This window comes from Canis lupus, chromosome 29 (genome assembly GCF_003254725.2).
Source record: "Canis lupus dingo isolate Sandy chromosome 29, ASM325472v2, whole genome shotgun sequence".
Classification (NCBI taxonomy): Eukaryota; Metazoa; Chordata; class Mammalia; order Carnivora; family Canidae; genus Canis; species Canis lupus.
Genome location: NC_064271.1, coordinates 15,115,332 through 15,133,283, shown reverse-complemented (window position 1 = coordinate 15,133,283; position 17,952 = coordinate 15,115,332).

Sequence of the window (17,952 nt, the reverse complement as noted above, 5' to 3'; positions counted from 1 at the left end):
TAAAATCTATTGGTTCCTAACATCATCATAATTTCTTATTTTCATTATCTGACAAAACAGAAAAATCTTTTCAGTATAAAGATGCAAATATTATCACTGAGAATGCTATGTGAAGTTCAAGATTTCTCTGCAGCTGAGATGTCCTTAGAACATGTACATAGATATCTAAATCTCACTACCCACAGATAATAGTGTAGCTCTTTCAAGATACCTATGATTAGGGTTTAAAGGAGGCCAATAAATAACACCCTTATAGTTGTCTGAGCTATTAAGCAACTGAGAAGTATGTCTACCTAGTAAAATGGATGGAACTAAATTAACACCTTAATAAGTATTAAAACTGATGTGGGAAGTGTGGCTTACATCCGCAGGCAAATGGTCTTCCTAATTCTGCTCCCCAGAATTAGACAGTTACCTACTCAGTCATAATCGGTGCTGAACTACCAAAGGTCTCTACCTTTCTGTAGAACAGGAGGGAACACAGAGGAATGAAAGCACTCAGTGTGTAGTTTGTGTCAAGAGACAAGAAAACAGAGCAGAGTTATGGTAATGTCTGGTTCTTCTCCCTGGAGACAGGGAGAAGCGTTTCACTAATGAAATCCTTTTCAGTTAAGGAGATATTGAAGAGAGAGTAAGTTGTTCCCCCTCCAATTATCCATTTTACTTCCCACATCTTAAAATTTATTTTCATAAATCTAAACAGTATTCTTTATAATACTAAAAGTATTGATTTTTGTCAGAAATATTTAGTTACTCTTGTTTGTGATAGATTCCTCTTCTTTCACTCTCTCTTTTGCCTTCATCCTTCCAGTTCCGACCATTGTATTATTATTATTTGTTTTTCAGTTGATTACCTTTGCAAATTCCAATCACTTAATTTCACTTTTTATCTGCTTTGGCCAGCATATCAACTCTCATGTAAATTAAGGCCTTTTTAAGGAGAAAGATTCAATCATTGGTAAAATGGATAGAATTTTCTTACATTTTATCATTTGTTTTAAATTATGCCACAGGGGTAGGGGGTGGCTCGGTAGGTTGTCTGCCTTCAGTTCAGTTCATGATCTCAGGGTCCTGAGATTCAGTGCTGTGTCAAGCTCCCTGCTCAGTGGGGAGTCTGCTTCTCCCTCTTCCTCTGCCCCTCCCCACCACTTGTGCCCTCTCACTCTTTCTCTCAAATAAATAAATAAAATACTTCAAAGTAAGTAAATTATGACACATTGTGATTTGTTTCACACTTAGACCAAGAATTTGTGTACCATTTTTTATTCTTCTGGACTTTCTTTTTCTTTAATAAAATATTTGTAATATACTCAAGTCTTTACATATCCTTAATCATGCTGCCACTAAATCATGTACCCTTTTTATCCTAGATATTTATTCCTCACAACCATCAATTATCTTAACTGTGTAGTGGCCTAGTTGCTCTACTGACCTGTTGCAGTGTTGGAATATTATGTTAAATCTGGGCTGGATCTCCTGGATTAAATTCCCTCTTTCCATAAATTGTCTTTTACCACTTGTTTTTGTTTTTCTGGAGAACACCCTTAAGTAACTCCTTAGAGAATGTGCATGAGAAGAGCATTTCTGTGTCTTTTTTTAAGTTTAAAAATGTCATTCTATTATGAGAAATGGTCATCGTTTAACTGGGTAGACAGATTTGTACAATTAAAAATAATTTTCCTTTATAACATTGGAATTATACTACCATCATTGATGCTTTTTAAAAAGCCAGTGATAATGAGAAATTTGATGCAAGTATGATTCTCATTCTTTTAAGAAGGACCTGTTGTTCCTTTTGGACTTAGTAGCCAAAAGTTTGGGCTCCAGAGTCAAATTACCTTGAGTTTGAATCCCAGCTCCATTGTTAACTTTCAGGATGAGCTTGGCAAGTTACTTAAATCCTCTGTGTTTCACTTTCTTCATTTATAAATAGGAGAAAATGCTATTTAATTGAATGGGTTAATAGAATTAAAGAAGTTAGTATTTGTGACTGTTTATAAGAGTAGCTGGTATATCTAATACTCAATAAATGTTAGCTGCAACTCTTACTACTATTCTTTATACCTTTGGTATTTAAAATTTTTACGTGGAATTTTTACATGGAACTTCGATCACTCAGAGCTTAACCGTACTTTTATTTTTCTGAAGACTCATGCTTTTCAGTTTTAGGAAACTTTTTTTTTTTCTTTTTTTTTTCTTTTTTTTTTTTTAATTTATTTTTTATTGGTGTTCAATTTACTAACATACAGAATAACCCCCAGTGCCCATCACCCATTCACTCCCACCCCCCTTCTACCACCCCTAGTTCGTTTCCTAGAGTTAGCAGTCTTTACGTTCTGTCTCCCTTTCTGATATTTCCCACACATTTCTTCTCCCTTCCCTTATATTCCCTTTCACTATTATTTATATTCCCCAAATGAATGAGAACATACACTGTTTGTCCTTCTCCGACTGACTTACTTCACTCAGCATAATACCCTCCAGTTCCATCCACGTGGAAGCAAATGGTGGGTATTTGCCATTTCTAATGGCTGAGGAATATTCCATTGTATACATAAACCACATCTTCTTGATCCATTCATCTTTCGATGGACACCGAGGCTCCTTCCACAGTTTGGCTATCGTGGCCATTGCTGCTATAAACATCGGGGTGCAGGTGTCCCGGCGTTTCATTGCATTTGTATCTTTGGGGTAAATCCCCAACAGTGCAATTGCTGGGTCGTAGGGCAGGTCTATTTTTAACTCTTTGAGGAACCTCCACACAGTTTTCCAGAGTGGCTGCACCAGTTCACATTCCCACCAACAGTGCAAGAGGGTTCCCTTTTCTCCGCATCCTCTCCAACATTTGTGGTTTCCTGCCTTGTTAATTTGCCCCATTCTCACTGGTGTGAGGTGGTATCTCATTGTGGTTTTGATTTGTATTTCCCTGATGGCAAGTGATGCAGAGCATTTTCTCATATGCATGTTGGCCATGTCTATGTCTTCCTCTGTGAGATTTCTGTTCATGTCTTTTGCCCGAGGGCGCCGAAAGGGACAGAGGGCCAGAATATGTATTTGAACAAATTCTAGCTGAAAACTTTCCTAATCTGGGAAGGGAAACAGGCATTCAGATCCAGGAAATAGAGAGATCCCCCCCTAAAATCAATAAAAACCGTTCAACACCTCGACATTTAATTGTGAAGACTGAAGAAGGAAACTTTTTTTATATTCAGTTTTACTTTTGAAATTATTTTCTAATTACTTTTACCATTTTTCCTTAGAGATTTTGTTATTGGGATCTCTGGGTGGCGCAGTGGTTTAGCTCCTGCCTTTGGCCCAGGGCACGATCCTGAAGACCAGGGATCGAGTCCCCCGTCGGGCTCCCTGCATGGAGCCTGCTTCTCCCTCTGCCCGTGTCTCTGCCTCTCTCTCTCTCTCTCTAATGAATAAATAAATAAAATCTTTAAAAAAAGAGAGAGAGAGATTTTGTTATTGCTTAAATCTTCAGTTGAATTGTTTTGTTTTGTTTTGTTTTTAAAGATTTTATTTATTCATGAGAGACACACACAGAGAGAGAGGCAAAGACATAAGCAGAGGAAAAGCAGGCTCCCTGCAGAAAACCCCATGTGGGACTCGATCCCGGGACCTGGGGATCACTTCCTGAGCTGAAGGCAGATGCTCAACTGCTGAGCCACCCAGGTGTCTCTTTTCAGTTGAATTTGAATTAAGTTTCTAATTTGTGACCAATGAAAGGATTTAAAGGTATGAATTTATCTTTGTGGATTATGGGAAAATGTATGTATTTATTTTTTAATTTATTTATGTATTTATTTTAGAGGGGGGGGGGCATGTGTGCATGCATGCACAAGCAGGGAGGTTGGGAGAGGCAGAGAAAGAGAAAGAGGGGGAATTCCCACTCAGGGCTCAATCTCACATTCTGAGATCATGACCAGAGCCAAAATCAAGAGTTGGATGCCTAACTGACTAAGCCGTGCATACATTCCCCCTTTTGTGGACATTTCAATCCATCCCAACAGCTTTAACTTTGAACTTTCTTATTTTGTGATGAAATGTGTTTTTCATTTTCTTTCAGTGATTTTATTTAATAGAGGGTTAAACTTTTTGAGAATATCGAAAATCTGTAATGTTTATTTTGTTGAATTATTTCAAAAAGTAAGATTAAAGTTCTGCTTTTCCAGGGTTTTTTTGATGGTTGAAAACATAAACAGTTATTTATAAATATTTTGTACAGTCAAATACAGGAATATTATGCTTTTTTGGTTTGGAATATTATGTTTTACGTAAGTTGTAAAATTTGGTATTTATATATTGATTTTGCCTTATTATATATAGTGTTTCTATCCTCTATGTTCTTATTTTCCTTTGATGGCACAGAGTAATACTTATATGTTAAAATTTACCAGTAGGATTGTATTTCTGTGAATTTTTCTATACAGTTCCAACCTTTTGTTTTTTATTTATTTATTTATATTTTTAAAAGATTTATTTATTTAGGAGAGAGAGAACAAGTGAGGTGGAAGGGCAGAGGGAAAGACTCTCAAGCAGACTCCCTGCTAAGACCAGAGCCCAATGCAGGGCTTGATCTCATGACCTGAGCTGAAATCAAGAATTGGATGTTTAACTGACTTAGCTACCCAGGTGTCCCCAGTTTTAACTTTTTGGATATTGCATTTAATTGCTATAGAATTTGCCCCCCAAATTTCGATGTTGCTATGTTTTATTAATCTTAAAATATTTTCAATGGACTATCTCATGTAATATTTTTGCTTCAATTTCTACTTGCCTTTTGGAGTAATTAATTTGAAATGAATCAAAAATCTGAATGCAAGAGCTAAAACTCTCAAGCTCTTAGAAGAAAACATAGGGGTAAATCTTCATGACTTCGTGTTTATCATATATTAGATATGATGCCAAAAATATGAACAACAAAATAAAAAGATAAATTGGAATTGATAGAAATGTAAAGACTCCTTTGTTTTAAAGGAGATCACCCAGAAAGTGAAACGATAACCCACAGAATGTCAGAAAATATTTGCAAATGATATATCTGATAAGGTACTTATATCCAGAATATATAAAGAATCCTACAACTCAGTTGTAAAATGACAACCCAATTAAAAAATGGGCAAGAGATCTAAATAGACATATCTCCAAGGAAGATATACAAATGGCTAACAAGCACATGAAAAGATGCTCAAGGTCATTAGTTACAGAGAAAGGCAATTCAGACTGCCATAAATACCAGTTCATATGCACCAGGATAACAAGTGTTGACAAGATGTGGGAAATCAGAACCCTCATATGCTGCTGGTGGGAATATAAAATGGTGCAACCACTTTGGAAAACTGTCTGGCAGTTACTCAAACAATTAAACACATAATTACTATAGGACACAGCAATTCCACCTGTAGGTACATATCTGAGATAAACAAAAACATATCTACACAAATGGAGATATTTATCTATATAAATTCATGTACATGAATGTTTATGATAGCATTATTCATAACAGCCAAATACTGGAAATAACCCAAACATCCATCAATTGGATAAACAAAATGTGGTATATACATCCAAGGGGCTATTCTTTGGCCTTGAAAAGGAATAAAATACCGATACATGTTACAACGTGGATGAACCTGGAAAACATCATGCTTAGTAAAGAAGCCAATCACAAAAGACCAATATTATATGATTTATTTCAGATTAAATGCCCCAAACATGGAAATTTATAGAGACAGAAAGTAGATTAATGGTTGCTGGGGTGGAGGTGGAGGATTTGGAGGGTTGGGTGGGATGATTGATAAAGAGTATGGGATTTTTTTTTTTTTTGAGGTGATGAAAACTTTCTAAGATTGTGGTCATGGTTGCACATATCGTTGAATATATTAAAACCTGTTGAATTATACACGTTAAGTGGGTGAATTGTACAGCATGTGAATTACATCTCAATAAAGTTGCTAAAAAATTAATAAATTCTACATGGTTAACATTATTGCTGATTCTGATTTATTGTTGTTCACTAAACACCTTTGGCCAACCATTTATTTTTTGATGATATTAGTTTATATTAATTTTCATAGTTTTCCAACTGACCGGAGTTCAGTCATTGTACATTCTGTCACACATTTTAAACATTTCTGTCTTTTGCTGCGAAAAGTAGGTGTCTTTTTTGTTGTGCTATAATAATGAGCGGAATAGACAGCAGCTCTTCTCTTAGTTCTATTAGTGTTATTTAAAAAGTTTCCGAAAGTATTTTTGGTTCTGGTTCCACTGTGGTGGAATACACCCATTACAGCCTAATCCTCCAGCTGATAACAACTAAAACAAAATACCAAAGGAACCCCCTGTGAACTCTGAAAAGTAAACGAAAGCAGTATTGTGAGTAAGAATCAAATTTAAGGGTGGGTTTCTTCTGTAGCAGTTTTTTCCCAGGGCAGTTTGTGCTTAGTCACGGATTAGCACAACAGCAGAGGCAGCTAAAACCCCAAGAGAAACCCATCCTTCTGGCCAGAGGAAGCAGGCAGCAGAGTGGAGGAGTACACAGGAGGGGAGAAAGCTGCAGAATGGGGCCCCCGATTTCTGTTTATGAAACCACACAAGACACAGACTAATCCCGAGCACTACAAGCAGGAGACAGAACCAAAGCAACACAGCAAAAGCTGAATGAGCAGAAATAAGATTTGAAACATTCACCCAGTCTCAGATTAGTCCCTGAATAATGCTCAATTGAGTTGAAACCAAACCAATGCAGCAAAGGGTTAGAAAACTGAACTGAAATTTGCACTATTGCCTGTAGAACATAAGGCAGAAATAATGCCCTGAATCTAACCATGGTGACTGCCTGTTAACGTGTGTGATGTAACAAAAATAACAATGAGATGCTACTGCACACTTCTTGGAATGTCCAAAATCTGGGACACCAATGACACCAAATGCCAGCAAGGATGTGGAGCAACAGGAACTCTCATACATTGCTGGTGGGAATGCAAAATGGCACAGCCACTGTGGAAGACAGTTTGGCGGTTTCTTTCAAAACTAAACATACTCTTAACCATATGATCCAGCAATTGCACTCCTTGGTATTTACTTAAAGGAACTGAAAACTTATATCCACACAAAATCCTGCACGCAGATATTTATAGCAGCTTTCTTCATAATTGCCAAAACTTGGAGACAACCAAGATGTGCTATAGCAGATGAATGGATAAATAAACTGTGGTACATCCAAACAATGGAACATTATTTAGCGCTCAAAAGAAATAAGCTATTAAACCATGAAAAGACCTGGAGGAAACTTCAATGCTTATTCCCAAGTCAGTTGTTCCCCAAATATCCTTCCCCTCCCAACTTTCATCAATCTGTAATGAAAAATTCCATATATTTGGTTAAGCATTTTATTTTAGAAACTTTATGTTCTACTTCTGCTGCTCTGATGTCAACATTTTTCTGATATTATTTATAATACTTCTCTTACTTTAGCATTTATAGCTGTTCTGTTAAATCAGCTCCCTTAATCATGACTTCCTCTGGTCATCCTTCAGTGCTGTGAACTCTATGAAGAAAGAGTATTTTTGCAGACAAGGTGATACACTCTCCAAACATTGACAAATCTGACAATGTCCTTTTTCTTTCATGTATGAACAAGTTGGAAAGAGAGAGGGAAGGGAAATATATTTAAATATCCACTATATTTTAAGCACTTTAAAAAGCCATCATCTCATTTTTTTCTTATTTTGACCCTGTGAGATAAGTATTATTTCTTTTTTACAGATGAAAAATTGCTGATGTTTCAAAAGAGAAAATATTTTGCCTAGATATGTCATAAATGGAAGAACAAAGAACATGATTTGAACCCTGGCTACTGTGCTCCAAAGCCTCTTCTCCTTCCTTTGCATCACACTTCATCTTTTTAAAAATATTTTATTTATTTACTCATGAGAGATAGGGAGGCAGAGACATAGGCAGAGGGAGAACCAGGACTCAATCCCAGGACCCTAGGATCCTGACCTGAGCCTCTGAAGGCAGACCCTCAACCACTGAGCCACCCAGGTGCCCCCATCACACTTCATCTTGATTTATTTTCACATGTTGAGCAATCAGTCAGTTGGTCCTTACCCTCCTCAGGCCTTCTGGGTGTCAGACATGAGTGTCTTCATCCTGCTAACTCAAAAACAGTCACAGATCCTCACCCAAACAGGCAATCTGTCAGCAGCCTCTCAACTAGAAGCTGAAATAGTAATAGCTATTATTCATTGAACATCTATGATACTAGGCATTGTACCAAGTGTTTTACTACTTAAATATATAATTTCTATTTTACAGATGAAAAAACTGAGGCTACCTACCAGCACCTAGCTGGTAGGTGGTAGAGCCAGGATTAGCCTGCATGTCTCTCTAATTCCAAAGCCCATGCCTTAACTTTCATGTCCCTCTGGCTTCATAAAGTCAGTGTCTGGTGTCGTTGGACACATATATGCTTACCTAATAAAATTCTTACATTATTTTCCATTCTTACATTATATTGGCTTATAAAGTTTGATTGAGTCTCTACTGTAGCTCTCTAATTAGTTCTCAATTCCTTCTGTTGTGATTGGAACTTTACCCTGAATTCCAGCTCATTTTGTTGGATGTCATGTGTGACCTGCATTCTTCTTTCCATTTTTAAAAAAGATTTTACTTATTTGAGGAAAAGACAGAGATAGCAGGGGAGGGGCAGAAGGAGAGGGAGAGAATCTCAAGCAGACTCCCTGCTGAGCAGGGAGCCCCACACAGGGCTGGGTCTCATGGCCCTGAGATCATGACCTGAGCCAAAATCAAGAGCCAGACACTTAACCGATGGAGCCACCCAGGCTCCTGTCCATTTTTTTTTTCACCTTCACTTATCCCCTGGGAGCACTGGATCTGGTATACATAGCTACCTGCTTGTTCATCTAGTATTTCTGTTGGCAACAATGTTTTCTTTCCTTGATATAACTCGGAGATTAGAATAGCTTGGATAGCATGCTGAGACACCATTTGATGCATCATCTCTATAGCCAAGTTTAGTTTCCCTGCCTTTGTTCTCCATGGAGTCAGTGTACATGAGTGAAATGGAGTTTTCCTGATAATTTGGAGATAAGATAGTCTTGCAGCATGACTAGTAATAAGGAACCCAAAAGCTATCAAATCAGAAGTACACATAAATGTTATTTGTCAGTGGGTTCATGAGATGACTTATCCTAGGAAGATAAGATTCTTTGTAAAATGAAACAAGTTAAATGTGCATTGAGAGACAGAAAGAGACACAGAGAGAAAAGAGTGACCTATAATATATCTAGAGTAGGAAAATCTAACTAACAAGAATTTATCATTTATCCAGCAATACTAAAAGGGGGGGAAATCCAGTCATTCCATTGAAAGCCAAAGATAGTTACTAAGGGTGTACAAGGTCTTGATAAAAATAACCTCTGATGCTACTTCTTTTTCTCTAATTCTGGTTACAGAAGAAAACTTCTGGTTATGAAATTAGCCTCCAAAATGTCTTGAAAAAAGAAAAAGTAGTTACTCTAGAGAAGGCAAATACTACAGCAATAGAAGTATATTTCTTTTATCAATTGGTTGTTCTGATGTCACTAGTGAGTTTGATAGGTGTACATCGGTCCTGGGAAACCAATTGACTCTAGGTTTTTTTGAATAAATTGCATTTGAGAACCAGCAAAGCTGAGGATCAGACACTGGGATGTGGGTTGCTGTGTCAATGTTTATAGCTATGTCATGGACTGTCTTCTGAGAGCCTATCTATTCCCCTTTCCTTTACTACCTCTTGGTTCTCTCAGTAATGAAAATACAACCCAGTACAACTCACTTTCCTTTCTTAACTGTGCATTGCCACTGGGGTCACTAAATGCTTTCACTTAGGCCCATGTGAATCATGAAGAAAGTTATGCACAGAGACACAAATGCACATTCTGTGGACATAAGATGACGTATGAATCTAATTCTATAAATAACCAGATTCTAGTTTAAAACTAAATGGTGTCTTATTTGCAGTGTATCTACAGTATTTTTTTTTCAGATCTCATAGGGCTCTCTCTTGACCTGCTCTTTAAGACCTCTACTCTTCAGACACTTCAATAGGTATGGCAATTTAATTTTGTTTCTAGAGTTATATCACAAATAATTATTAGGAGGGGGGAGGAGCAAGATGGCGGAAGAGTAGGGTCTCCAAATCACCTGTCTCCACCAAACTACCTAGAAAACCTTCAAATTATCCTGAAAATCTATGAATTCGGCCTGAGATTTAAAGAGAGACCAGCTGGAATGCTACAGTGAGAAGAGTTCGCGCTTCTATCAAGGTAGGAAGACGGGGAAAAAGAAATAAAGAAACAAAGGCCTCCAAGGGGGAGGGGCCCCGCGAGGAGCCGGGCTGAGGCCGGGGCGAGTGTCCCCAGGACAGGAGAGCCCCGTCCCGGAGGAGCAGGAGCTGCACCGACCTTCCCGGGGGAAAGGGGCTCGCAGGGAGTTGGAGCAGGACCCAGGAGGGCGGGGAGGCCCGAGGGCTCCCGGGGACAGTAACAGCAACTGCGCGCCCAGGAGAGTGCGCCGAGCTCCCTAAGGGCTGCAGCGCGCACGGCGGACCCGGCGGGACCAGGAGCAGCTGAAGGGGCTCGGGCGGCGGCTCCGCGGAGGGGGCTGCGCGGCCCCGGGAGCAGCTCGGAGGGGCTCGGGCAGAGGAGGAGGCTCCGTGCGGAGGGGGCTGCGCGGTTCCAGGAGCAGCTCGGAGGGGCTCGGGCGGCGGCTCCGCGGAGGGGGCTGCGCGGCCCGGGAGCGCGAATCCACCAGCGCAGGCCCCGGAGCACAGGGCGCCGGGACACAGCCCAGGATCCCGCCTCCCCCGGGACAGGCAGAGGCCGGGAGGGCCCAGGACAGCGAGGACGCTCCTGCCCCAGCTGAGCAGATCAGCAGCCCCGCCCCGGAGCCTCCAGGCCCTGCAGACGGAGTTCCTGCCGGAGCTGAATCCAGGTTTCCAGAGCTGCCCCGCCACTGGGGCTGTTCCTCCTGCGGCCTCACGGGGTAAACAACCCCCATTGAGCCCTGCACCAGGCAGGGGCACAGCAGCTCCCCCAACTGCTAACACCTGAAAATCAGCACAACAGGCCCCTCCCCCAGAACACCAGCTAGACGGACAACTTCCAGGAGAAGCCAAGGGACTTAAAGAACACAGAATCAGAAGATACTCCCCTGTGGTTCTTTTTTTGTTTGTTAGTTTTTGTTTTTGTTTTTGTTTTTGTTTTGTTTTGCTTTTTGATTTGTTTCCTTCCCCCATCCCCTTTTTTTTCTCCTTTCTTTTTCTTTCTCTTTTTCTTCTTTTTTTTTTTTTCGTTTTTGTTTTTTTCTTTTTCTTCCCTTTTTTTTTCTCTTTCTCTTTTCTTTCCTTCTTTCTCTCCTCTCTTTTTCTCTTTTTCCCAATACAACTTGCTTTTGGCCACTCTGCACTGAGCAAAATGACTAGAAGGAAAACCTCACCTCAAAAGAAAGAATCAGAAACAGTCCTCTCTCCCACAGAGTTACAAAATCTGGATTACAATTCAATGTCAGAAAGCCAATTCAGAAGCACTATTATACAGCTACTGGTGGCTCTAGAAAAAAGTATAAAGGACTCAAGAGACTTCATGACTGCAGAATTTAGAGCTAATCAGGCAGAAATTAAAAATCAATTGAATGAGATGCAATCCAAACTAGAAGTCCTAACGACGAGGGTTAACGAGGTGGAAGAACGCGTGAGTGACCTAGAAGACAAGTTGATAGCAAAGAGGGAAACTGAGGAAAAAAGAGACAAACAATTAAAAGACCATGAAGATAGATTAAGGGAAATAAACGACAGCCTGAGGAAGAAAAACCTACGTTTAATTGGGGTTCCCGAGGGCGCTGAAAGGGACAGAGGGCCAGAATATGTATTTGAACAAATTCTAGCTGAAAACTTTCCTAATCTGGGAAGGGAAACAGGCATTCAGATCCAGGAAATAGAGAGATCCCCCCCTAAAATCAATAAAAACCGTTCAACACCTCGACATTTAATTGTGAAGCTTGCAAATTCCAAAGATAAGGAGAAGATCCTTAAAGCAGCAAGAGACAAGAAATCCCTGACTTTTATGGGGAGGAGCATTAGGGTAACAGCAGACCTCTCCACAGAGACCTGGCAGGCCAGAAAGGGCTGGCAGGATATATTCAGGGTCCTAAAGGAGAAGAACATGCAACCAAGAATACTTTATCCAGCAAGGCTCTCATTCAAAATGGAAGGAGAGATAAAGAGCTTCCAAGACAGGCAGCAACTAAAAGAATATGTGACCTCCAAACCAGCTCTGCAAGAAATTTTAAGGGGGACTCTTAAAATTCCCCTTTAAGAAGAAGTTCAGTGGAACAGTCCACAAAAACAAAGACTGAATAGATATCATGATGACACTAAACTCATATCTCTCAATAGTAACTCTGAATGTGAACGGGCTTAATGACCCCATCAAAAGGCGCAGGGTTTCAGACTGGATAAAAAAGCAGGACCCATCTATTTGCTGTCTACAAGAGACTCATTTTAGACAGAAAGACACCTACAGCCTGAAAATAAAAGGTTGGAGAACCATTTACCATTCGAATGGTCCTCAAAAGAAAGCAGGGGTAGCCATCCTTATATCAGATAAACTAAAATTTACCCCAAAGACTGTAGTGAGAGATGAAGAGGGACACTATATCATACTTAAAGGATCTATTCAACAAGAGGACTTAACAATCCTCAATATATATGCTCCGAATGTGGGAGCTGCCAAATATATAAATCAATTATTAACCAAAGTGAAGAAATACTTAGATAATAATACACTTATACTTGGTGACTTCAATCTAGCTCTTTCTATACTCGATAGGTCTTCTAAGCACAACATCTCCAAAGAAACGAGAGCTTTAAATGATACACTGGACCAGATGGATTTCACAGATATCTACAGAACTTTACATCCAAACTCAACTGAATACACATTCTTCTCAAGCGCACATGGAACTTTCTCCAGAATAGACCACATATTGGGTCACAAATCGGGTCTGAACCGATACCAAAAGATTGGGATTGTCCCCTGCATATTCTCGGACCATAATGCCTTGAAATTAGAACTAAATCACAACAAGAAGTTTGGAAGGACCTCAAACACATGGAGGTTAAGGACCATCCTGCTAAAAGATAAAAGGGTCAACCAGGAAATTAAGGAAGAATTAAAAAGATTCATGGAAACTAATGAGAATGAAGATACAACCGTTCAAAATCTTTGGGATGCAGCAAAAGCAGTCCTAAGGGGGAAATACATCGCAATACAAGCATCCATTCAAAAACTGGAAAGAACTCAAATACAAAAGCTAACCTTACACATAAAGGAGCTAGAGAAAAAACAGCAAATAGATCCTACACCCAAGAGAAGAAGGGAGTTAATAAAGATTCGAGCAGAACTCAACGAAATTGAGACCAGAAGAACTGTGGAACAGATCAACAGAACCAGGAGTTGGTTCTTTGAAAGAATTAATAAGATAGATAAACCATTAGCCAGCCTTATTAAAAAGAAGAGAGAGAAGACTCAAATTAATAAAATCATGAATGAGAAAGGAGAGATCACTACCAACACCAAGGAAATACAAACGATTTTAAAAACATATTATGAACAGCTATACGCCAATAAATTAGGCAATCTAGAAGAAATGGACGCATTCCTGGAAAGCCACAAACTACCAAAACTGGAACAGGAAGAAATAGAAAACCTGAACAGGCCAATAACCAGGGAGGAAATTGAAGCAGTCATCAAAAACCTCCCAAGACACAAGAGTCCAGGGCCAGATGGCTTCCCAGGAGAATTTTATCAAACGTTTAAAGAAGAAATCATACCTATTCTCCTAAAGCTGTTCAGAAAGATAGAAAGAGATGGAGTACTTCCAAATTCGTTCTATGAAGCCAGCATCACCTTAATTCCAAAGCCAGACAAAGACCCCGCCAAAAAGGAGAATTACAGACCAATATCCCTGATGAACATGGATGCAAAAATTCTCAACAAGATACTGGCCAATAGGATCCAACAGTACATTAAGAAAATTATTCACCATGACCAAGTAGGATTTATCCCTGGGACACAAGGCTGGTTCAACACCCGTAAAACAATCAATGTGATTCATCATATCAGCAAGAGAAAAACCAAGAACCATATGATCCTCTCATTGGATGCAGAGAAAGCATTTGACAAAATACAGCATCCATTCCTGATTAAAACTCTTCAGAGTGTAGGGATAGAGGGAACATTCCTCGACATCTTAAAAGCCATCTATGAAAAGCCCACAGCAAATATCATTCTCAATGGGGAAGCACTGGGAGCCTTTCCCCTAAGATCAGGAACAAGACAGGGATGTCCACTCTCACCACTGCTATTCAACATAGTACTGGAAGTCCTAGCCTCAGCAATCAGACAACAAAAAGACATTAAAGGCATTCAAATTGGCAAAGAAGAAGTCAAACTCTCTCTCTTCGCCGATGACATGATACTCTACATAGAAAACCCAAAAGTCTCCACCCCAAGATTGCTAGAACTCATACAGCAATTCGGTAGCGTGGCAGGATACAAAATCAATGCCCAGAAGTCAGTGGCATTTCTATACACTAACAATGAGACTGAAGAAAGAGAAATTAAGGAGTCAATCCCATTTACAATTGCACCCAAAAGCATAAGATACCTAGGAATAAACCTCACCAAAGATGTAAAGGATCTATACCCTCAAAACTATAGAACACTTCTGAAAGAAATTGAGGAAGACACAAAGAGATGGAAAAATATTCCATGCTCATGGATTGGCAGAATTAATATTGTGAAAATGTCAATGTTACCCAGGGCAATATACACGTTTAATGCAATCCCTATCAAAATACCATGGACTTTCTTCAGAGAGTTAGAACAAATTATTTTAAGATTTGTGTGGAATCAGAAAAGACCCCGAATAGCCAGGGGAATTTTAAAAAAGAAAACCATATCTGGGGGCATCACAATGCCAGATTTCAGGTTGTACTACAAAGCTGTGGTCATCAAGACAGTGTGGTACTGGCACAAAAACAGACACATAGATCAGTGGAACAGAATAGAGAATCCAGAAGTGGACCCTGAACTTTATGGGCAACTAATATTCGATAAAGGAGGAAAGACTATCCATTGGAAGAAAGACAGTCTCTTCAATAAATGGTGCTGGGAAAATTGGACATCCACATGCAGAAGAATGAAACTAGACCACTCTCTTTCACCATACACAAAGATAAACTCAAAATGGATGAAAGATCTAAATGTGAGACAAGATTCCATCAAAATCCTAGAGAAGAACACAGGCAACACCCTTTTTGAACTCGGCCATAGTAACTTCTTGCAAGATACATCCACAAAGGCAAAAGAAACAAAAGCAAAAATGAACTATTGGGACTTCATCAAGATAAGAAGCTTTTGCACAGCAAAGGATACAGTCAACAAAACTCAAAGACAACCTACAGAATGGGAGAAGATATTTGCAAATGACATATCAGATAAAGGGCTAGTTTCCAAGATCTATAAAGAACTTATTAAACTCAACACCAAAGAAACAAACAATCCAATCATGAAATGGGCAAAAGACATGAACAGAAATCTCACAGAGGAAGACATAGACATGGCCAACATGCATATGAGAAAATGCTCTGCATCACTTGCCATCAGGGAAATACAAATCAAAACTACAATGAGATACCACCTCACACCAGTGAGAATGGGGAAAATTAACAAGGCAGGAAACAACCAATGTTGGAGAGGATGCGGAGAAAAGGGAACCCTCTTACACTGTTGGTGGGAATGTGAACTGGTGCAGCCACTCTGGAAAACTGTGTGGAGGTTCCTCAAACAGTTAAAAATATACCTGCCCTACGACCCAGCAATTGCACTGTTGGGGATTTACCCCAAAGATACAAATGCAGTGAAACGCCGGGACACCTGCACCCCGATGTTTCTAGCAGCAATGGCCACTATAGCCAAACTGTGGAAGGAGCCTCGGTGTCCAACGAAAGATGAATGGATAAAGAAGATGTGGTTTATGTATACAATGGAATATTACTCAGCTATTAGAAATGACAAATACCCACCATTTGCTTCAACGTGGATGGAACTGGAGGGTATTATGCTGAGTGAAGTAAGTCAGTCGGAGAAGGACAAACATTATATGTTCTCATTCATTTGGGGAATATAAATAATAGTGAAAGGGAATATAAGGGAAGGGAGAAGAAATGTGTGGGAAATATCAGAAAGGGAGACAGAACGTAAAGACTGCTAACTCTGGGAAACGAACTAGGGGTGGTAGAAGGGGAGGAGGGCGGGGGGTGGGAGTGAATGGGTGACGGGCACTGGGTATTATTCTGTATGTTAGTAAATTGAACACCAATAAAAAAAAAAAAAAAAAAAAAAAAAAAAAAAAAAGGAAAGTGATATCATGATGGGATTACATAAACAATGAATATCTTCATTTGAAGACTCAAAGTGCTACAAATGTGTTACTTTAAAGCAGAACTGAATGTACAGGAAATTAAAAAAAAAAACAATTTTCATTGAATCAAAAAATTAGCAGTTTAAAGACAAAACAAATCTAAGCCTATTGGTTTGTTTCCCCATGTCTCCTTGTCTCCAAGATAAATATCCTGTAATTTCAAATAAAAAAAAAAAAAAAAAAAAAAAAAAAAACAAAAAAAAAAAAACAAATAATTATTAGTTTTTAATTTTGACATAATTTTTTTCTTGCAGCAGAAATTAATCCTATGAAAATTTTATTTCAAACCTCAAAAAATGTTGAAAAAGAAAAATAAACTTAAATATTGAGCTAGAGAAAGGAAGCTTTTGACATGGGTGAGGACTTAGTTGGATGTCTCACTATAGTCAATTCTTCCCTTGGCTGGGCTGGGTCCGTGGTCCCATGCCATAGCCACCTGGCTTAGCTAGCTCCTGCCACCCACTGATTTTTTGAAAATAAGAATTCTGGACAATAACACAGTGCTACAAAAACTATGCTTAGCCACTACTTAAATGTCACTTTGACTAAACAACTTGACTGTGTTATTTGCTTTGTGGGAAGAGAAGGGGAATTGAGTTTAAAGCTTCATGCTGCAAGAAAGAATCACTCTTCTTGGGGCACCTGGGTGGCTCAGCCAGTTAAGCATCTACCTTCAGCTCAAATCATGGTCCCAGGATTCTGGAATCGAGCTCCACATCAGGCTCCCACTCAGTGGGGAGTCTGCTTCTCCCTATGCCCATCCCCCTGCTCATGCTCTTTCCCTTTCTCTATATCTCTGTCTCAAATAAATAAATAAAATCTTCCAAAAAGTTTTTTAAAATACTCTTTCTGCCTTTTTACTTTTTTTTTTTTTTTGAGAGAGAGTGTGTAAATAGGGAGAGCAGCAGAAGGAGAAGGAGAGAGAGAGAGAGAGAGAGAGAGAGAGAGAGAGAGAGAGACAATCTCAAGCATGTTCCAGTCCAGTGCAGAGCCTGATGTGGAGCTTAATCCCACCACCCCAAGATCATGGCTTGAGCTGAAATCAAGTGTCAGACACTTAACTGACTGAACCACCCAGGTGCCCAAAGAATCATTATTCTTCACTCTTTTATTCCTCCCCACCTCAAACATCCCAATCATGGCATCAGCACCTTTGGAACACTACCAACTTCTTATTGACATTGTACTGCATAATAAGATCCAAGAGTGAGGGGGATCCCTGGGTGGCGCAGTGGTTTAGCGCCTGCCTTTGGCCCAGGGCGCGATCCTGGAGACCCGGGATCGAATCCCACATCGGGCTCCCGGTGCATGGAGCCTGCTTCTCCCTCTGCCTGTGTCTCTGCCTCTCTCTCTCTCTCTCTCTCTCTCTGTGACTATCATAAATAAATAAAAATT